The 22310-nt window shown below is 45.4% G+C and overlaps 1 protein-coding gene across 1 annotated transcript in view; it reads left to right on the top strand.

Annotated features, from left to right (window-relative positions):
* The window catches only part of LOC138567643 (zinc finger protein 2-like), a 563467-nt gene that overhangs the window by 313256 nt on the left and 227901 nt on the right, over positions 1-22310 (top strand). The window lies entirely within an intron of this gene.

Raw genomic sequence — 22310 nt, forward strand, 5'->3', positions numbered from 1 at the left:
CCCATTATGACACCACCTTGAACATTAGGGAGCCACATGGCGCTACTTGTGGTTGACATGAGTTGCCCTTTACACCACCCATCATATGTTACGTTTCTGGATTGTGGTATGTGGGAAATGTTCTCTTTCATGAGGCCATTATGTTGTGCTGGGTGTAGGTAAGGCCTACAGTATTGGGTACATGGCCAAGGGCCGTAGGCCGTTGGTTATGCACCCAAGAGCCTATCCCTTGATGACAGCCAGTATACCATACTGCAGCCATGTAGAGTTGCCTCTGTTTCTCTCCGAGGATGGTGGTGGCCTTTGACTAATGGGTGCGGAGAGCATTTTACACTTGATAGAACAACCAAAGTGAGGTGCTAGGTGTTCGCGAGCACATGGTGTAGGTAATTGCACATGTTGCACATTAGGCTGTAATTTGCCCACAGCTAGAGGTCGGGAGGTGTTTCATAAACAGAAGCATGTGTGTCTTGATGTGCAGTGCTGGGATGTTCAGCACCTACTATGACAGCATTAAGGAGCAAGATTTGCAGTGGGTCCAACAAAATGGAATTTTTTTAACCTCCATTGGCAATGCTGTTTTTCATTTGCCACTCTGCACGCAGCATTGCATACAATCCTGTAGAACTGTAAGAGAAGCGTTGACGTTCAGTACGTACAAATGTGAGGAGGAGAAGGTAACAGAAATGCATTGAAAGACAAAAAACAAAAAAATGTGTAAGCAAGCATGTGCATTACAAAAACAGGACAAACCCCCCCCCTCCCCAAAAAACTTTTCTTTTCTCAGACAGTACTACAGACCCAACTCCTTATCCTGTTTTACAACTTTGCAGTGTACACGGTAAGTGGCAGGCATCCAACTGTCGTGCATGCATTGTGTGTATGATATCATATGATGTGCGATTGTATGCTACGGTATTCGTAATGCACCTACACACACGTCTAGCAAAGCACAACGAGGCAAAGGAAGGCAAACAGAGGGGAGACAGAGACAATGAACCTCCTAGCCCAGGTGTGACTTAGATCGCCCAAGTGCATGGGTGGAGGGAGGGGAAGGTACAGTACATTGGAAGTAGAACAAATGACAATAAGTAAAAATATGGATAAGTGCACACACGAGGTGGTGGATGCACTGTTATCCATACAGGAAACAGTCCTCAAGTGAAGGGTTTGCTAGAAAGCCAGTGTAGGGGTACGCCTGGCAGGGGGAGGTGACATGGGTCCGACATCACAGAGTCGTCAGGTAAGTAGTCTTACTGAACCGGCGATGGTTCCCCTCAAGTGTCAAGGAGGCAGGGAGCATGTTGCAGAGGGAGGCCCCAAGTGAAAAAGCACATCTACCAACAACTGTTTTTTTGCAGAAGCGTGTGACCCTGAGGGTGTTGGAGACGGATGAGGAAAGAGCTTGCGTACGCAGATATGTAGGGAGTTATATTTGAAGGTATTGTGGTCCGAGGTGCCAGAAGGCTTTCTGCATAATGCAGAGTCTTCTCACTTTACTCCTCGCAGCCACTGGCAGCTATTGGTGACATTTCAGTGCAGGAGAGATAGCATCCCAAGTCGCACACTCCTCTTCTGGATGTGTTGCAGAGGGTAGAGAGTAGAAGGGGGCAGATTTAAAAAGAGCCTGCTGTAATAGTGCAGCCTACCCAGAAGTACAGCTGTGCAGACAATGATCTTTTGGAAAGTTGCTTTCCCTGGGTACGATACATTCAATGCTGCTATTGATGCCATTTTTTTACAATTTATCTAGGAGGTGGGTTAGTGGGGAAAACATTTCGTAGCATTGTCTGAAGCAAAGCAGAGAGTTCTTGTGTCGATAGTTCACTGTATGATATGGGTCAATGAGAATGTTGCAAGCACATATCACTAACGTCCCACTTCATAGTAGGGAATGGGAAAAAACCAGTATGCTTTTAAAGACCGTAATGGCCGCTTAGTGGCAGATACTGTGCGCAGAGGCACTTATAACACAATAATACGCATTGTGCAGAAACATTTCTCGTACCTTAAATTTGTGGTAGTCGGTGCGCAAGTGGATGAATGTGGATGCACACATTTTGCAATCTATTACCGAAATTTGTACTGGACGTGCTGGCAAGTGACAGTACAGTAGCAGGCTGATTTTCTAACAGTACCTATGAAGTGCAGCACAGACAGTGTTAAATGGTAACGTCTTGGATGGCATTGGTGGAATCGTGTGTGCCCATTTACCCGTACCCAATGAGGTGGTGCTGGACAAAAGGTAGTGGAAAGGGAAGAAGGATTGCTACTGCTTTCCTGGGGTGCGGCCCTCACGGTACTTTGGGAACTGCACGTGCCACAATCTGCGCTTTTTACGTTGTTGTCCAATGAACATCGTACTTTCAAGATTATCCAATCAGGTTGTGTGGGTGTGGTTCACAGGAAGGGGCGTTCAAACTGCTGTACATTATTCTCTGCGTAGTGAGGCTGGCTGACATAGCGAACCCCATTGTGTTGCCTATATGTGATGCCTTTCTACTAGATTGACACAAGTATGCCCTGGAAAGAAAGTTTTATGGCAATTTTGGTTTGGAAGGAGTGGTCGCATTGTGTCTACGAGCGCAGTTTCGCCGACATGGATGCATTTTGCAAAAACCTGGCAACTTTCGGTAGAGGCGATGTTATCGTCATCCACTACTGCGACATGCACATGGGCTACATGTCTTGTTTAGGCTTGTTCAGTCGACTAAGGAGGTTGCTGAAGCCATTGAAGAGGCTTTTTCCCACTGCCAAGGTTCTGTGCTCATCGATAACACCACGAAGAGTGTGGCCCACTGCTCATGGATGTTGTTCCGAGCCAGACGCAGGAAGGTGTGTCATCAACCGAAGCATGAATACTTTTTTGTCCGCTGCTGGGATGTTCTTCTGCAACAATGACCTCATTAGTTGTGGAAATGCTGAATTTTTCCAACCAGATTGCATTTCTTTGTCGCCCATTGGTAATGCTGTTTTGTTTGCCCATCTACAAGATGCAGTGAAGAGTTTACTGTAACAATGTCCACACAAGACGCAGCAGCCACATCCAGGGATTTTCAGGATGGCAGCAATGGAAATGGGACTATGGAGCTACCGGGATTGCGCAATAACATTTCTCGGCGGCTTGTGTACGCAGAGGACTGTTGTACAGAACTGATACTGTTACATGGAGAGCTCTTCAATGTCATTGGTGGAAGCGTGTGGAACTTTTTAACAGTACGCAATGACAGCGTGTTGCAAACAACTGGAAATGGAAGAAGGAATGTTTCTGCTTCATTGGGACATGGCTCTTGCCGTCCTTGGGGAAACGCACATGCGCTTACTCCCCTTTTCCGCTAGCTACCCACCCGATTGGGACAATGTGGAATATCGCAGCTGCGGTTGCATGTGTCACAGCAAGGTCTGTTAATAATTTTGTCCATTACTGTGCATACCCAGCCAGAGTATCATGGTTGCTATTAGTTGCAGACGCACTGTAGTACATCAGATTTGGTGCACCATTACTTACAGGGCAAACCTATGTGGCCTCTAACTTTCTGCAGCAAAGCTGCAAACTGATTGCACTGCATCTCTGGGGTGTGCCCTTTTGTAGGGTTACTGTGGACATCTTTCACCGGGAAAGCAGGCGTATATTGTTGCAAACCATACATACATGTGCAACGGCACATTGTGGTGTGTCTGTAAGCGTGTACTTTCCAAAAAACACTCTGTAGTATGCTCAAGCCTGCACTTTCCCGCTGTTCGAGGGTCTGGCTCCTGTCCCCGAAATAGGAGGGGTCACATGGTGACATTGCCACTTTTCTCCTTTGGGACGGCTGTCCGCTGCACGCGTTTTGGGCCGAATACGTTGTGCGCACATGCATGGGTGTCCTTTTTCTTTACTGACTAAAAGTGCGCCACACGTGTGCCAGCAATTTAGGGAGACGCTGGGTATTTATAAGGTACAGCAGGTGGGATGTTTATCTGCATAGCTACCTGTAGGACGTGGGTGGACGCCCCTACCTAATTAATGTTCCTTCGCATATGCTGCACACTGGTGATGTCTGCAGGACACAGAGGAACAGATACACATGCGTGCACTTGCACTATGCAAAAAGGTCAGGGCGTACACGCATTGCTTGGTGGTGGACAACATGCGGACGTGCGGAGCATGCTGGCTGCATACGGATATCTCTATTGTCATTGCAGATAGTCTGAACAGCTGCACAGCTGCAGTGTGCGTAGGACACCTACCTTTTTCTTACTTGCGGTCATTGCAATGAGGACTGTGTGCCGCTAAGTTAGAACCCCTTTTCAGGTACAAAAAAAATAACCACTCAGTCAGCAACATTCTCATTATTATCGTTTCCTTGTACACATGCATACACCCCATTTGGAAAGGAAGGGGTAGCAGAAGTACTTATTGTGGGGAAATGGGGATTTGCACAATTTGGTTGTGAGGGGAGGAAGAGATTGATGTATTACCCCAACGTCTCCCATGAAACGGTTTGTGAGGGAATGGCGGGCTTCGACATGGGGAAGGAGTACACATGCAGGTGTGGCAGTGCTGTGTTATTTTGTCCAAATGATAACCTTGTAAGCTACCTTTAAAGTGGCACAATTGTACATCAATTTCTCCAGTTTAACTTCTGCGCTGTTCATTTCCCTATGGATAGAGTTCTTTTGTTTCCTATGCCCGTATGCAGTTGTTTGTTTGTTTTGTTTGTTTATTTATTTGGTAATGCGCTCCGAGCCCGTGGGCATCTGGGCGCAGCAGTACAAGAGGACTCGAAACTTAGTTACAATGCCTGACACAGGCTAACACAGCAAAACAGTGGTCACTTACAGTGGGTGATACAATGCATATAAAATAACAGGGTTAAGCGCATAAGAGTAACATTTTAACAGGTTGTACCGTTTCCGCTAGGGTGAGGGTCGTTGCATGTCGTTGTTGTGCAGCCATTTGAGAGCATAGGATCTGAATCTTGTGTAGGGTAAAGGGCATCTAAGGTCGGATGGGAGTGTGTTCCATGATTGTGCAGCTCTAACTGGGAAGCTAGCACCGCCCGCTGTGGTAAGTTTGAATCTGGGGACTTCCAGTAGGAAGGTGTTGGCAGATCTCGTCAGTCGGTTGGAGGGTCTCCAGTTGATTCTTTCCGCTAGGTAGGGGGGTGCTTGATTGTTGAGGCATTTAGAAGTGAGGGAAATAGTTTTAAGTAGGATTCTGTCCTTTATTTTTAGCCAATGGGCTTCTGTCCGGTGTTTGGAGATATGTTCTCTGCGTGGTATGTTCAGAGCTGCTCTAAGAGCGTTATTTTGTAATCTCTGGAGTTTGTCAGTGACCGACTTGTTGGCACCTGAGTATAAGGCTTTGCAATAGTCCAGTCTGGACATGACAAGGGCATTGGCCAAGGTGAGGCAGCTGGCACTGGACAGGAAGGGTCTGGCGGCACGGATGAGTTTACACGTGTAGGTGGTTGAGGAGGCAAGGGAGTTCACTTGTTTTTTGAGGGTGAGAGCTGAGTCGAGGTAAAAACCCAACGTTTTGACCTCGCGCATAACCTTGATAGTATTGTTATCAATGTTAAATGAGGTATAGTCCGGGGTGAGTTTGGATAATTTGAGGTCTGAACCGAGGAGCAGGATTTCAGTTTTATCGTCGTTCAGGCAGAGGCCATGTGTGGCCATCCATGCTTGAATGAGGATGTAAATTTTATTCACCAGAGCCAAGTCCACTTCATAGTTGCCCGAAAGGGGTATGAGGATCTGGGTGTCATCTGCGTAATTAGTGTAGGTGACGCCCAGTCTGTCCAACTTGTCGAACAATGGCTTGGTGAAGATATTGTACATAGTGGGTGAGACACAGGAACCCTGTGGGACTCCACATGTGATTTGGATAGGGTCAGCACAAGTGGAAGAGGAGAACACTCTCATAGTCCGGTTGGCTAGAAAGGATTGGACCCATGCTATAGCGTCTCCTGTGAAGTTGGCAGCCAGCTTGAGGTGGTTGCATAAGACTGCATGGTCCACCAGATCAAAAGCTGCTGACAAGTCCAGTAAGAGTAGCAGCGCTGTTTTCCCATTATCCTTAAATTCCTCCATTTTGGTTTTGAGATCTAGCAGGGCTGTTTCCGTGCCATGGAGGGGGCGGAAGCCCGATTGGCGCGAGCCTAGAAGATGATTAGCTTCTAGGTACTCTTGAATTTGGAGATAGGCTACTCTGTCGATAATTTTTAGTAGGAAGGGTACCGTGGTGATAGGCCTATAGTTAGTCGGGATAGATGGATCGAGGGTTTGTTTTTTGAGAAGGGGGAGGACCCAGGATTCTTTTAAGTTGGCTGGCACTGTGTTGGATTTGAAGGATGAGTTGATAAGCTTCGAGATGAAAGGGGCTAAGTCTCTGTCAGCGTCCTTTATTATTTGAGCTGGGCAGCTGTCGCCCTTACAGTTAGAGGGCTTCAGTGAGAGGATAGCCTTTTCAGTGTCAATGATGGAGATGGGTTTAAAGCTAAAAGGGGGGATAGTGATAGGTTCAGTTACTGGAGGCACTTGTTGATCAGTAAGAGAGAGGGTGTCTTTTTTATTCATTATTTTAAGTTGGAGGGTGGAGATTTTGTTTGATAGGGCATTCTGTATATTAGTGCACCATGTCTTGTCCTTTCGGACCGTGTCAGATGGTTGGATAGGGGATTCCATTTCCCGGAGGATGGCAAATAGTTCCTTGGTATTCGATTTGGCATTGGTAATTCTGTCATTGAATACGTTTTTTTTAGTGTTGATAATTTCAGACTTGTAATGTTTTGTAGCTTGGGTTAGCTTGGCTTTGTTGTCGTTGGTGGGTGAATTACGCCAGATGGTTTGGAGTTTTCGTTTCTGCTTTCTAAGGTCCTTAAGCTGGGGGGTGAACCAGGCATTGAGGTGGGCTTCTTGCTTAGCTTTGCGTAGTTTTGCAGGTGCAATGGTGTCTAGTGCGTGAGACATAGCTTTGTTGAAGGTGTCTACTAGTGTGTCTGGGTCGGTGTTGTCCTTCAGACCGTTGATAGTGGGCAGGAGGAGGGGGATAAGTTTTTCTGTAGTGATATCTTTTTTACTTCTGGTAGGGAGTGGTGGTATCATTTTGATAGTTTTGGGGCTGGGGAGGTCAAGTGTGGCAGTGAAATTTATTAGAAAGTGGTCAGTCCATAGTTGAGGGGTGATGGCAGTGATGACTATGTTACAGTTGAGTTCTGAGACCCAATCAAGGGTTCTGCCTTTAGCATGTGTGGGGGAGAGAACTTTTTGGGTAAGGCCTTGGTCATTTAGGATAGATGTTATAGAAAGGGCATTTTTATTGCCTGGCTCATTGAAACCGATGTTGAAGTCACCCATCAGCAGCGTTTGCGAGTGTTTTTGAGTATTGTTCGCTATGAGGGTAGTAAGGTCATCTTCAAAGGTTCCCAGGGGACCTGGGGGCCTGTAGATCAGGTGAATGGCTAGCGTGCGGTTGTTGGAGAGTTGCATTTTTGCTGAGAGTACTTCGCAGGAAGCACAGGGGTGTGAGGTGGTGAGTCGGATAGGCAAGGTGGTTTTCGCGATGATTGCTAGGCCACCGCCTTTAGCATTGGGTCTGTCTACTCTGTGGATCTGGTAGTTGTCAGGTATGGCTAACATCAGTGAGGGTCCTGCTGCCTCATGGAGCCAGGTTTCAGTTACGGCAAGGAAGTCAATGCTACTGTTGTTTAGTATGTCAGCAATTTCAATTGCATGAGCTACCATGGATCTGGCATTGATAAGGGATCCAGTAAGAGTTAGGGTGTTATTGGGAATAGGATGACTGGCAAGTGTATCTGTATGCTTATTTTGACTCCGGCGTTTCTTTTGGTGGGGGTGAGTAGGAGTTGGGGTTGGAGTTAAAGGTGTCGTAGCTAGAGTTTGCTTATCCATGTGTGTCTGTATAGATGGGAATCTAGCAGTATTGTTAGTACTGTTTCTTTTAGGTTCGTATATGCAGGGTAGCCTTGCCCTGAGTCTCAGGTTTCTATCTGTGGGGGGGCGAGAGCTGAGGGTAGCAAAGGTCATGATTGTAGCTAGGAGGGTCAGGGAGGTCAAGTTTCTGCACATGGTAGTTGGTGTGGTCCGCTGATGGAATTTACTTCCCTTGTTTCGCTAAGATGTCTGGCTAGGGTGACGCAAAGTGTAGTGCAGGTGGCTAGATGAAGCTGGGGCTGCGCCTAGTGATAAAGGGCATGACATTCACGAAACACAGTATGGTCTGTTAATGATGATAGGGTACTACAAATCAAGGTGGCCCGTTAGCGACCATAAGGCACAACACAGTTAAAGTGGTCCGTTAGCGACCGTAAGGCACAACGCAGTTAAAGTGGCCCGTTAGCGACCATAAGGCACAACACAATTAAAGTGGCCCGTTAGCGACCATAAGGCACAACACAATTAAAGTGGTCCGATAGCGACCATAAGGCACAACACAGTTAAAGTTGTGGAAGGGTTGCCACTTGTACTGCCTTGCTTTCCTTTCCAATATGTTGTCTTACCGAAAAGAAAATGTGTTTGATGTACATGCAGCAATATATATTACATATTGTACGGTTCACAGCACTGTGCTGTGCGTACCAATGGGGTTACTAAAGAAAGTACTTGCCTCATGAGGGAAATGTTCTTCCTGCCAGTGTAAGGTGCTTGCTATTGTTACATTGTTGCATTACACCAAGACACGTTATGCTTCTGTACCATTGCATACTGCAGGACCATGATGCTGTTTGTCTATGTTATTTGCGTTTGGTAATTGGTACCACTATGTAAGAGAGCACCTGCCTTCCTCAACCGGTTGGATGCCACACGATCTCTGCAAATAGACGCATAGTCCGCGACTGCTGTCCCCATTAACATGGTGCCAGCAGTTGCACTATGTTGCACAGTTCTTCTTTACACACTAAGGGTATCCTGCTAAAAAACAATGAAATTCACTGACAAAAAACGTTGTTAAAGAGACGTTATGGTTAAGTTGCACTAGTAAAAAAATTCAGTGGAGAAACATTGTTACAGGGACGTTATGGATACAGGTAAAACCGAAAAACCTCAGAAATTCACCAGTTATAGTAAGCTAAGCAACCATATCTGTCTGTGGCTTTGCAGAGCAGAGTAGGGGGGGCACATTGCTTTGTGCTGCAATTGCTTTCTCATCAATTCTGCTGTGCTATATTACCTTTGCAACTAATGGCAATCATGACTGCTGCCACTGTCTCTAAGTCAGCAGCACCCACACCCTGACCCTCACCGCCACCACCTCCTTCCGAAGGGCCTGGACAAGGTAACAGGCGTGGTGATGTACATATAGATCAAGAGGAGAACGAGAATGAAATAGAGCAAAGCCCCAGTGCCTATAGGCCGCTTGAGTGCTGGGTGTGGAAACTGTTTACCAGCATAGGAGACGTGCTGAAATGTCATGCTAACGTGGTGAGATGCACTCACTCAGTCACGGAAAACCTGGCTTGTACAGTTACGGCACCACCTCAATGTGACGACAAGACAGGCAGCAGTTCGGACAGCAGTGCCCTTCGAACAAGGTAATAGGTAACTTTCTTCTACAGCATCCTCTGCATCTGCTCCTGCCACCACCAGGGACACTCCTGTGGGGCAACGGTTCTCTAAAGCAGCCTTGCAGACCGTATGCACCACAGCAGACCCTTACCTTTCAAAGGTCATTGTATGGTGCATGTACTGTGATGCTCTACTCTGCAGGGGGGAGCAACTTTGAAATGTTTTCGAGGAGTCGGTCCCGGAGCATGAGAATGAGTGTCCCCTACCTAAGTGAGGGCCACCCCACATCTTCCTCTCTCTGTGACATGATGCCTACCCCCGGGCATCCGGATCGAGTCCATCAGCCCCGGGAGCAGGCATCCAGATACTTATTAAAACCCTAACAGACCCGGCTGGGGGCTGTTTGGATTCAGTCCTGGCGCCTTAGGCGCCAGGCTCATCATAAAAATCAGTCCTGGCGCCATAGGTGCCAGGCTCATAGACTTTACTTACCTTATGCAGACCATGCTGCAAATGAGTCCAAGCCAACATGAGGCCTGGATAGAACTATTTTATTACAGGGACTATTTTTCACTCGGGTGTGGTTCTGAGGAACTTCTTACTTGGGACTACTTTGCAGGCTATTTAAACCACGCCCGAACAGCAGCCCATGCTTCGTGTTATTCTGCATCCAGCAGCGTAACGCTCACCGTGTCTACAAGTCAGCATCCAGTCTTCTGCCACGCCCGCCTCGAATCCGGAGCTCCTAGACAAAAGGAAAAGAAAGGAGAAGAGGTTAGATCACGGACATTATTTGATTCCTTACCTGATTCCGGACCCAACACAGCTCAGAGCCTGGAAAGGACATTATTTCCGCACGAGTCGCTTCACCAGCAGCGACGCCACGTTATACTCACCAGTCCACCGCATCTTTCGACTCGGCGCTGCCTCCATCATTTTCTTCGTCGAAACCCAGCACCTGGGGAAAAACAAAAGGAATAACAAGGTGAGGCGAGAAAACCGACAAAGACAATCTCTTGCCACCATAGGCTTACCTGCTTTACCACCGGAGGTATTATCCTTTTATTCGCCGCATCTTCCTATGCCGCACCTATAAAGGGAGAGAAAACGGCAAGTTAAACTCATGCAACTTTTACCGGACAGTGTTTAGTAATACAGACTCTTACCTGAACGCCATCAGCTGCCTCCAGGCAATATTCTTTTGGACCCAGCTGCAACCTAACGAGGGAATGGAACAAGCGTGAACATCGGACATATTGAACTCTTTGAACTTTATAGACACTGGAGTCAATATTCCTCTGGAACTCCTCCAGTACCTTCAAACCAGTGAAGTAACTGGTATCTACGCGCCCCTGCATGCCATGCAGGATGGAGAGCTCATCATTTAAAAACATAAGGTGAGGTTACCAAGAGGGGATATTGGAGGTGATTAGTGGGGAGAACGAGAACAGTTGGGGGGCCATCACTAAAGTCCACGGGTGGCTAAATCCCTTTCTCCACTTGCAGGAGAATACTTCTACGAGTCCAGCAGACAAGATTAGGCGGGCCAGTCCAGACAGTCATCTCTGCACTACGCATCACGTTGGTGGAGACCGCAGCTGTCTGGGTCCGATCGACGCCCCTGTGGGAACCAGGTGAGCATAACACTCTGCACGTGCCCTATCTTATCCCTGTGGTTGGTGGCCCTTCCCTACCCTCCCTTCCCTTCCTTTCCTTCTCTGTCGTGTGTTAAAAGACCAGGAAAGATACAAAACAACCAAAAATAGGCTCTTTTCAGAGCCACCTTTCAGAGTTCAAAAGTAGCATTGTCAATTAGGATGCAGGCCGACCTGCAGCCGATAAGTTCTGCAGATTGCGCGATGAATAAAGGGAGTGGGAGCTCAGTCAAAAACATGGCAGTCGTTTCCGGGAGAAAGTGCTGGCTCCAAAAAGAGCCTTTGTGTGGTGTTTTATTGTCTTTCAAAGGGTTGATATGAGCAACACCTATTACAAAAATGCCTGTTGTACTTTCAAAAAGGGCAGCAAGCATTTTTCATATTTCACAAACAAAGCTGTTTGGCAGCATCAGTAAGATGAACTCCATCTGTAGGAAAAATGGTTGTGCTACAAAACGTAATGTTTGCATTGTTGAAGTTCGACATGCCAACATCTCGCAAAAAGGCACAAACAGCCTTCTTGACATCGTGCCTCACTTTCTCCATTTGCGAACCAAAGCAAGAACAACGCAGCCACATCTGTGTTTGCGCAATGCGAGAAAAAATTTACTTAGGAGATCGGAACCATACCGCTAACATGTCGTAAACTGTTCCCTGCACAATGAAAAATGAGAATGGCTGAATGATTGAGCTTCACCAAAGTGGCACAAAGAGGAACCAAAATCATCCACTTCATTGCACGTACTCCATACCACTGCACATCCACATGCCCATTCATGACTATTTCCAAGATACTGGGCCTCACTATAAGGTTGGCGGAACGGGTTTACCGGCACCGGTAAAGGTGCTGGTGCCGGTAAACCCGTTCCGCCCTACTACGAGGTCTCCTCGCGGGACCCGCAATGGGCACCTGCAAAAACCAGGCGTCCTTACCGGGTCCCGCGAGGAGACCTGGGAGCTAACAACGGGCCTGTCATTAACGGGCCCATTGTTAGCTCCATCCCCATTCCCATTAAGCCCTATGGGGGCTCGAATAGGAATGGGGATGGACCGGGTCCGGGTTCTTCGGACGGGGAATTACCGGGTCCGCCAAGGTTGTGATGGCCGGATAATTCCTCATTCGAGGAACCCGGGCCCGGATTGCGGTATGGAGGCAGCCATGGCGCTAATAGCACCATGGCTACCTCCATACTCATAATGAGGCCCACTGTCTATACACACATTCCGCCCAAGTGGGCTATGATTTGTCTATATCTACGACATCATCTTCAATCAATTAAAATGCATCTGTGCAAGTTAAAAAATCATCATTTTATCAACATTTCACTCTTTAAAACTCTATGTACAATACGCACACTGTTCCTTATTTCAATTCTTTAAATCAAGCATATATATCAGCAAATTGGAAACCTTTCTTAATAGCTTACACAAAAATGACACTGCTTACAAAGTGACTATGTACTTTTACCTCAAATAGGTTTAAAGTTACAATGCTTACTAAAAGTGACTGTTTAACCTCAACTCGTGTCATTTTCCTATATTTACCTCTTACATATAGTGACTTAGGGGCTCATTCCGTCCGAGGTGGGCGGTAAGGGGTTACCGGCATCGGTAAGGATGCCGGTGCCGGTAACCCCTTACTGCCCTATTCCGAGGTCAGACCAGACGTCCTTAGCAGGCCCCGTTAGGGGACCAGGGAGCAAATAACGGGCCCCTATTTGCAGGCCCGTTATTAGCGCCTTCCCCATTCCCATTGAGCCCTATGGGGGCTCGAATGGGAATGGGGAATGGTATTCGGCATGGGGACTTAGCGGGTCCGCATAGGTCGAAATGTCCCGGTAAGTCCCCATTCCGCCTACCCGGAAACGAGTTTGGAGGCAGCCTCCATACTCGGAATGACCCCCTTACTATCAATCATTTGAATTCTAACTTCACAAAGTGTACGGTACTTCTCTTTCCAAGAGATAAACTCATCTATTCAGATGTATATTATTGTTTCCATGTTATTTTGTTAAAGTACGTAATATTTATTACTAGTAAGAAGCATACGAAGGTTTGTGTGTCTTCTCAGATGATGAAACTAAAATCAATAGGATGTATTCTCTCATCCAAAGTTGGATGTGCGCCAATTCACTGGCCCTTAACACTAGCAAGACAGAACGCATGCTTGTGGACACCGACTCCAAAATCTGCAAATTGGAAGACTTATACTCCCAATTTGTGATTGATAATTGTGCCATAAAGGTCAAGAAAAAAGTAAAGACATTGGGTATTTATCTCCATTGTAATCTGAACATGAAAGCGCAGGTCAGCGGTCTGGTGGCTTCATCCACATATTATATGAAATTGCTTTCTCACGCACGCCCCTTTCTCTCACAAACTAGTAGAAAAACGTTAGCTAGAGCACTGATTAGCTCTAGGATAGACTATTGCAGCAGTCTCCTGATCGGCCTTCCAACCTCTGAAGTGAATAGACTGCAGGTGGTGCAAAACACGGCTGTCAGGGTTGTTATGGATAAGAAGAGATCAGACCATATCTCCTTGTAGAAAAGGAAGCTTCACTGGCTCCCTATTAAGGAGCGTATTCTTTTTCGACTGCTGTCTATCTCTTTCAACTGTTTGAAAAACTCTGGTCCTATCTATCTCAATGAGTAACTTAGGCCTAAAATGAGTAACTGTAGTCTCAGATCTAATGGTCTTCTCCAGTTAACCGTCCCAAATTGCAGATTATCGCAGACTAATGTTGGAGCTTTCTACTATGCGGCCCCCATTGCCTGGAATAACCTCCCCCTGAAACTGAGAATTAACAATTCTGTTCAGAAAAGGATTGAAGACCTACCTTTTTAACTAATACTATCTTGATCTGACCATCTGTTGTCTTGCACCTCTTTCAGCTCCAGTGGTTTTTTGGCTGTTTTATTTGTTTTTGTGTGTTTGCCAGCATCCTTAAGCCTTAGGGTCAGTGGATTTGTGCTATATAAATCCTAAAAAAATAAATAAATATAGTAGCATAAATATTTTAAAGATGGCCGTTGATATGGCGACCTGCTAATGAAGGCCGTGAATGGCAGTTACATGATCATGGAATGAAATCTCTTCCTGAAAGTTTAGAAATAGTAGAAGGCTCACGAAATAGAGATTGTAACACTTCGCCTGAGGAAGTCCCTGCTGAGAGGTGGAACCCGTGGCGTGAAGCAGAGAGCTTCTAAAGCTACATTTGTAAGTCCATGCTGATTTAGACTTACTTTTATGTAAGATATCATTTTAACCAATAAAGAGTGGTGCTAATGCAAGTTGGATCGAGTGCTCAGTTACTCTTTTCTCACTACCAATGCAGTTGATAATGTAGCGGCCTTGTAGTTATGGTTAAGTCGCTCATAGGAAGAGCACTTTTTGGGCGGCTTATAACTTTGCCCCCCATGGACGAATCCTCACAGAACCTTGCAAAAGAAGTATATGGCCCTGTCAGATTGATTCTGCCAAGACTGGTGAGGTTTCGTACAGGGGGGTAAAGTTATAGGGGATCCCACAGTTTGTGTTTTTTTTCCCATAGATGCAATGGAAAAATAAAATTGCTCACGCCTCCAGCCCAAACAGCTGGACGGATTTTCACCAAATTTGCAGAAGGAGCAGCAGCCTGGTCCTGAAAGTGTGCTTTTGTAAGTTTGGTATAAATCCATCCAGTACTTTTTTTTAAAATGACCAAAAAGTAGGTCAAAATTAGTGATATCTGGGTTTGGTCTGCAGACTCACTTCCCTGGTTGCTCTGCGGACGTGCCTCTGATTGGTCCAGAGGGCGGCGTGAGGTCCGCTGACGTCAGATATACCTGTTGATTCGATGGTGAAAAGCATGAGGTTTTTGGAAACGCCCGCCATGTTGGATTCCCGGACTGCAACCGTAGTCTGCAAAATCGCAGTAAAAACATATTAAAAACCACAACATTGCAATTGTCAAACTAATAAAACAATCTCTGGAGAGGTGAGGGGTGATGAGGATGGGATGGTATATGGCCTTAAAAAGCCTAAAAAACAGGTGGCTTTTCAACTCCGATGTCCGCCAACACTCTGATGCCAGGGGCAGTCATGTGATGTTCACGAACATCTGAAATATTTAGGGACATGTATGCTTATTTCTGCATTACGGGGTTGGTGAATAGCAGTTTTGGGATGGCTTTTAACTGCCGCCACTCAATGAAACTGCGTGAAATTTTGGAATTTCATTCTAAACCTGACTCTGAATAGCTCTGCATAGTGTGGTGATGTTTTGTCAAGAGGGAACAAAATGAGAGGGGGGTCCCGAAACATTTTAAAGGCTTATAAATGCGGTTCCATTGGAGGAATCTGCAGAAAGGTTTGCAAAAAGATTGTTCAACTAGAAATGAGTATTTCTGCAAAGTTGTGTGGGATTTTGTCAAGAGGGGGTAAAATTAGAGTGGGGGTTTCAACATTATTAGATGGTTTATAACTTTGTTGCCATTTGACAAATGTGGACAAAGGTTTTCAGAAAGATTATAGACCCAACCTTGAATGTTTGTTCAAAGTCTGGATGGATTTTGTCAAGAGGGGGCTAAGATATATGACTATTCTATTTACGTACATTTTGACACTTTTGACAAAATAAATTATTGGCGGATTTGCAGCAAACTTGTGTAAGGAGCATTGGCAAGGACCTGAAATTATGGTTTTTGCAAATGTGTCCGTGTTTTATTTTTTGAAAAGTGTCATAATCTAGGCACAAAAATAGTGCCTTTGGTGACTGAGGTATAGCACAATAGGACAATCTGGCTACTCGCCATGACCACGAGGGACCCACAATGGGGTTAAAGTGGGCATGGCCACCAGGGACCGGCTATGTGATAAAGTTTTTCGAAATTGGGATAGGTTTGAATGGGGGAAAAAATCTGCTTGTGTTTACAGGTTGTAGTGGTGGATGGGATTGCAGCAAATATGCAGGGGAAGGGTCAGCAAGAATTGAAAACATGGTTTTGCAAATATGTCCTGTGTTTTATTGTTTTCATAAGTGTAAAATGGAAGCACAAAACATAGTGATATAACATTAGTGTCTGGGCAAGGGGCCTGGACTTTAGCAAGGAGCAATATGAACTGTAATTACCTTATTGGGGCATGCAGCATGGGCGATTGTTTTGAATGGTAAAATATATTCTGCTTGCGGTTACAGCCTCAAGTGGTGGACTTACAACAAATCCCTGCGACGAGCTTTAGCCAAGACCTGTAAGCATGTTTTTGGAAATATGTCCCGTTTTTTATATTTTTCGAAAGTGTAGAAAAATCAGTGATATACATTTGGTGTCTGGGTAGTGAGCCTGGCCCTTGGCAAACACAAGTGTGTACTCTGATTTGCTTATTGGGGAATGCAGCATGGCCGAAGCCTATGCCCCATGGATTTGGAGACTGGCCATGGCAGCAAGCCATGAGCACTGGCCATTGGTTACATTATTAGGGTATAGTGGACACTGAGCTAGGATGCAAGGTAGGTGCAGTGAATAATAGGGGTGGTTTGGTTTGGCTGGGGTCATGGTGGAGCCTTATACTGTAGGCAATTGAATGATAATTTCCATCCCCAGCATGTGCTGCTGATAACAACAGACATAAGTATGTGTTTCAAAAAATATGTTTCTTAAAGGAGGTTTATAGTTCTTTCTTGTATATGAAAAGAGGAATTATTAATAACTTTTATACAGTGATGTAATACCATGAAACATTTTAACTTATAAAAACCTATTAAATTGACGGAAAAAACTTTGTTAAATAGATGTCATGGTTAAGATGCATCCCATCCTAGGGACTCCTCTCCTCCAGTAATTAGCCAGTGGCGTCCCTCCCACCTTGGCACCTTGGCATCCGAAATGCAGATGCAAAAGATTTGTAGAAGACTGTTAGGTGGCAGTTGGTGTGTGGAAGCTTAATATGGTCATAGGGTTATATGTATAAAGGTCCATCGATTATGGTACTTATTGTATGCTAGAGAAAAGTATTTTGGACAGAAAACTGTTTCTGTCCTTTTATATTTTTATCTAGTATACAATTGTCCATTAGCACCTTGGGCGCGGGAGCCAGCCAATTAGGTGGCTCGCAACGCGTGCGTTAACCGCCGGTACAAGCCATCCTTCCAAACCGCCAGGCGGCCGTCTCTCCCCGCTGCCATCTTCCTCCCCGCCGACTCCCCACCCTCTGTCCCATTTTCTTTACCCCCTCCCCCACTCCTTCTCTTCGCCTCCTGCAGGCCGCCATGGAAAGGGAAGAGGGGTTCTGTACAGAGCCCTGCCTTCCCTTTTCATGGCGGCCATCTTGGAAAAGGATTTTCCTTCCTATAGCAGGATGCTGCAGGCGTCCCGCTGATGAAGGAAAATCCTTTTTACCGCTTTGGCAACCCAGGTGCTAATGGCCTTCATCCCCCGTTGCAGGGGCTGGAACAGGGGATAAGAGCCCGGAGCCCTCGCTTCACTTGGGCCGATAACTCGGGCTGCCGGGCCGGTATCCTGTGACATTTGTGATGTCATCATTGATGTTCTGAGTGTCAGTCTTAGCAGTGCACGGTGGTGGCGCGAGTTATTGTTGCCTCGCTTACCATAACTAGCACATTTTTGAGATTTTTCGGTTTTACTAGTAACCATAACGTCCCTATAACAAAGTTTTCCCATTGAATTTCATAGGATTTTATTAGTGCAACTTAACCATAACGTCCCTTTAACAAAGCGTTTTCAGTGAATATATATATTCTTATTTTTTATTTATTTATTTACACTGTTAATTAAGAGAACTAACGTTGTAGCTACATTCCACCATCTTATTAGGTCTAGATTCTAATGGATGGCGCCTCTATTTCTGTGTCCTTCTGCAGATGAGTTATACTTTCATTGGGTAACTGTTTGGGTTTAGCCTGTGGTATTGAATATGTTATGTTTGGGTGGGAGGCTATCCCTACATGCCAGAAAGATTAGGGGGGTAGCCTGTGTGTTTGATGGGGGGGTGTGAGGGTGAGGGTGGAGTTGGGACACTGTGAGCTCCATTGGGAACTTGATTGCTGTTGCATATACCTGGATGACTGTTGCTTGTACCTTCGGGAGTTAAGGATGCTCTTGTGTTTGGAGAGGCAAATTCTTTGTTTGGCCGGCGTGGATCATCCGGGTGGGATTATTAGTTTGCTTTAATTGCAAAACTATGAGGTTCTTATAGACTTCACTCTGTGCATGTGCTAGGGTTTGGCAATTTACTTTTTTGTGTGTTTTTTTTCTCTTGTCCTATATCCAGGCACTGGTTGTGGGGGTTCAGCAGTTTGTTTGTCTTACTAGATGTTTATTTGGGATTGGGTAGGCTAGGAAATGTTTTTGTTGGTTTAATTTAGGTGAGTTTTTGATATGACTATGGATGCCTTTGGTGACTGTCCACCGCTATCTGTGGTCACTGTCTTATTTTTATTTTTTATTTCTCTGCGTTACTGTGTTTTTTATGAAGTGGTGATGTGGATTATATCTTTTTGAATATCTTGTTTTTGGAATACATCATGCACTATACCAAAAGTCTTTTTTGGCCTGTTCATTTGTTGTGACTTCCCCTTCTTCCTCATCTGTTTCAATATAGTTATGGGCTGCTGTGGGCTATCCGCTAGCGGATCTTCCACCATGTTCTGGCTTTGGATTGTGTTTGTTCATTTTCCTTTTAATTCTCTTGTGTTTGTTTTTTTAAATTACTGCTTAGCTTTTTTATTTGTTCTTTTCTTTTGTGCTTGTCCCAAATGATTTATGTACGCAGTCTGGTGTGGGTTAGTCTCATGTAGGGGATTCATGTTCCACTGGGTGTCTGGTACGGACCAGTTTGAATTTGTCTAGTTATGAAAAGTTAGATATGTATTTGTCTTGATGTCACACTGCTTGCACTTCTTAAGTTGGAATGCCCAATAAAGAGGCAGAAAATACTTACTTTCCTGGCTAAATAGAAAGCTGATATTGTCTTTCTTCAAGAGACACATCTGCAACTGGAAAAAGCAGGCTATATTTTAAATGAGATATGTGAAAGAGTTTTCCAGTACATTTGCCAGCAATTATAAGGGGATGACCATTCTGTTTAGGAAAGATTTGAGATTTACTGTGGAAAGAGTAGATCTTGATTCTGGGGGCAGGTATCTGGCAGTTAAATTGCTAGTTGAAAACAGACATTTCATACTCTTAAATGTTTATGCCCCTAACATAGCTGAATTTTTTAGAAAATTGGAAGATGTTCTGAAAAATATGGGGGGAGTGATCTTAATTGGTGGTGACTTCAACACTATCTTGGATAATGTAATGGATAAATCAAAAGTGTCGCGATCTTATGCAGAGGCCAGGGCCAGGTAGGGTCTTTTGCGACTTATGCCGATGTGGGACTTGCAAGATCTTTACTGTGATATGACCCCAAAGAAAAAGCAATATAGTTTTCACTCTGCACTGTATGGAACTTCCTCTCATATTGATCTTTTTATGATAAGTAGAGACCTTTGTGGTGATGTGAGCGCAGCAGAAATTGGTAATGTTGTGATCTCTGATCATGTTTGCATGAATTTGGTGATAGACAGATCAATGGGAGGTGAGAGGAATTGTAGACAGTGGAGAATCAACACTCGTTTGTTGCTGGATCAGGATTTTTTAAAACATATTGACAGTGAGGTCTCGTTATTTCTCAATGAAAATGTAGACTCTGTTGGCAGGTTGTCCACTGTCTGGGATGCTCTGAACGCCTTTTTGCGAGGAAAGATTATTAGTTTTGCCTGTTATAAAAAGAAAGAAGCTGAGATTGTACTATTAGAATCCGTTTATAAACATTCTCTGGAACAGTATATCTCCTCCCTGTCTGCTTTTAACATGTATGCAATGTTGGGTGCCAAGCGTTTGCTTGATAATGTATTACACTCTAAAGCAGAGAAGGACTTGTTTTTTTTCTGGCAAGCATTCTGGGACCGTGGGGAAATGCCTGGTGTATTTTTGGCTAATAGATTGAAGGGGAGGGACAAAGGGAGACTGGTACTTTTTATTGCGAAACGTAATGGGACAATCTTGAGGAGAAATGAAGACATTTGTGGTGCTTTTCGCAGGTTTTATGAGTTGTTATATTGTGATGACAGGCATATTGTTGATGAAGGGGTGTCTCTTTTCTTAGATCGGATTAATATCCCCCGGTTAGATTACTGTGATAGACTTTGTCTGGATAGAGATATTACGGTCCTGGAGATCGTGGATTCAATGGGATTGATGTTGTCTGGTAAATGACCCAGGCCAGACAGGTTTCCTATTGAGTTCTATGATGCGTCTAGCTCCTCACTTACACCCTTCAGCGTAAGACTATTTACACAGATTATCAATTGTGAGGTGGTGGCTTACTCTGTGAGGACCGCTGGGATCACTGTGATTCCCAAGCCAGGGAAGGATATCACTATTTGTGCAGACTGTAGGCCTATATCTCTATTGAATGTGGATGTCAAGCTCCTGGCTAAGATTTATGCTGACAGAATTAATCCTTGTTAGGGAGAATTCTCGGAAATGTGCTAATTCCTCTCTACCTTAGAGACCCCCAGCAACATTGCTGGATTTTGAGGACTTGAATTTTTAACCTGGAGAGAGGGAGACCCTTTTTCCCACTCTCTCATGTAATTTTAATGTGATTTTGAACTCTGTGTTTCTTTTGGTTATGGAGTCTGACAAAATCCATAGGCATCACCTTTTACATTGTGTCACAGAGCACCTTCAGTGCAGTGGCTCTGGGAAGTCTTTCAGATTACCCAAAGGTTTAAATATCTTCTTTTGGATAAATGACTGTTTCCAAGAGCAGTAAAGCTAAATTGAGTTTTCTTACATATCTAACTTTCTAGACCCAGCACACACTATCTGACAATAGGGTGCTGGAGGGGTTACTTGTCTAGCTTTGTCCCTTTGTCTAGCTTCTCATGTAACATTTTTATGTTACCTTTTCCTCGATGAATGGCTGGTAGCAGTGGTTTACTTTTAACTACCATGGTGTGCATTTACAGCGGGCTGCGTTCGCAGCTGCAGTAAAGCACCCAACGGTGCCATTTTTGTCAAAATGGCCCTGTATTCTTTTTTCACCATTTCTTTGTGGAAAGTCCTTCTTGAGATTTACTCTGCGCGCCAAACCATGTTTGGCCCTTTTGGTAATTTTGCCTTTAGCGGCATTCATGAGTGAAGCCTGCCTCTGGCTCCAGGGTGTCTAGCGGGGCAGGAAGCAAGGGAGGTGCCCGAAACTCCCTGTGCTTAGTCTCATAGGAGACCAGAATGCACTCTTAGGTGATTGGCCGGCTGGCTGTCCGGCAAGGACAGCCGCCCTGCTGGGTGACTGACAGCTAGGCTGGAATGAATGGGAGAAACCTGCATAAAAGGTTAGGCTTTTTAGCTTGGAAGGCAGAGTCGACCACTGGACGAAGGAATCCAAAGAAGAACTTGAAGAGGACGACTGCTGCAACTCCTGGACCATTGGTTTGCCCGGTGAAGCCCTGCTGCTGTGCTGAAACTCCAAATTCGTATCGACAGAGAAGCCCCTGCAAGGACGACTTCTCCCTTTGAGTTGGTGGGACCAATCAACTCCAAATTAAGCCACCTGGACATCCTTTCGGAGCTGGTTGAAATTCCACTGCAGTTGCTTCTGGAACCGAATAGCCAGGGAGAGGAACACCAGATTGTGTGCATTACTTTTAAGCTGACCAAGAGCTCCAGGAAGATCCCCCGGACTCCCAGGAAGCAGGACTGACTGAGCCTGAGCCACCTCAACAGAGTGCTGGACCCCAGATGCAAAGAAAGTCCATCTTGACATCCAGGAACCACAGTGTTGCTCTTTAAGGTAGATGCGAGGAGCTGAAGTGCCACTTGTTTGAAGATTGCCGGTTGCGAGCGGTGACCGTCCCATTGCAGTGCAGGAGTCCCCAGAAGTCCTCCCTCTTGTCCCCATGACTAAGGCCCAGGAACACCAGGATCTGCAGAGCTGCACAGGAACCGAAGTCATCTGCTGCACTTTTCTTCCACCTAAAGGTACTGTAAAGTCTGAGAGAACTTACCTGTTGTTGTGCCACCTTGCTTGTCCTCATTGGAGACTTGTCTCATTTGCCTCTGTAGAGTTGCTAACAGCTTCTTTACC

This window comes from Ambystoma mexicanum, chromosome 2p (genome assembly GCF_040938575.1).
Source record: "Ambystoma mexicanum isolate Mex_15411 chromosome 2p, UKY_AmexF1_1, whole genome shotgun sequence".
NCBI classification, from domain to species: domain Eukaryota; kingdom Metazoa; phylum Chordata; class Amphibia; order Caudata; family Ambystomatidae; genus Ambystoma; species Ambystoma mexicanum.